At 44.1% G+C, this 887-nt stretch overlaps 1 protein-coding gene across 1 annotated transcript in view; it reads right to left on the reverse strand.

Annotated features, from left to right (window-relative positions):
• The window catches only part of LOC119592017 (replication stress response regulator SDE2-like), a 9,684-nt gene that overhangs the window by 2,040 nt on the left and 6,757 nt on the right, over positions 1-887 (reverse strand). The window lies entirely within an intron of this gene.

Genomic DNA, 887 nt, shown 5'->3' on the forward strand with positions numbered 1-887 from the left:
GAGCTACTCTTCCTGCATAGCCCCTACAGTGCCTTCTGCTATTCTGTTCTTGGTGGACTCAGAGGGGAAAGTACAGGAAATATATATTTTTTCTTTTTCTCTTTCCTGCAGACCTATTCTTTGTTCTGTTTTCAAAAAGGCCATTTACAGGTACTGTTTTCTGACAGGCCACTGTTAGCCATGAAAAGCCTCTACATTTGGTAGAAAGGCTCATTTACACCATGCGACTTTTATTAGTTAGCTAGTTGAGGCAAGTCCCTACTTTTTGTAAAAAGGCACCTGACTCTTCCCTTCCTGTTGCTGCCATTTCTGAGACAGCAAGTCTTGGTGTACCAATACATATGGCCGTAAGGCACATGTTTACTATGTCTCCTCTACAAAACAAATAGTCCTGGTGTGAATCTACTTTTGGTAACAGTCCTCTCCAGACTTGGGTAGTTCATATCATGGCTCTTGTGTGGTGGGAGGTCTATGACTACTCTGAGCTGCTGCTGCCCACCTTCCTGTGTTGCAGCTGTGGCTATGAATACTTCTGGTATGTGGATTTATTCTATCTGGGCTAGAAGCCAAGTGGTATGGTACACCTCCACAGCCTTTGAGCCTAGCAGCTATCCCATCTGGCAGCCTCCCTCTGCCCAGCTACAAAGAGCGCTGAGTGCTCACTTGTTTGCTGCAACAGTTCATCAGCAAGCACTAACCTTCTGACTGTTGCTGTTTAAAATCTCAAGCATGACATATCTTACCCATATTTCTCTGTTTCTTGACAAGATTAAAAGGAGTGGTACTCTCTCTTCCTATGAGGCTAAGCCCACCTCACTCTGGGTTGCACAGGTAGATTTCTCATTCAACTGTATTTACATAACAGTATTGTTTAACCCAATGCAGCT

Source organism: Penaeus monodon, chromosome 29 (assembly GCF_015228065.2).
Source record: "Penaeus monodon isolate SGIC_2016 chromosome 29, NSTDA_Pmon_1, whole genome shotgun sequence".
In the NCBI taxonomy this organism is placed as follows: domain Eukaryota; kingdom Metazoa; phylum Arthropoda; class Malacostraca; order Decapoda; family Penaeidae; genus Penaeus; species Penaeus monodon.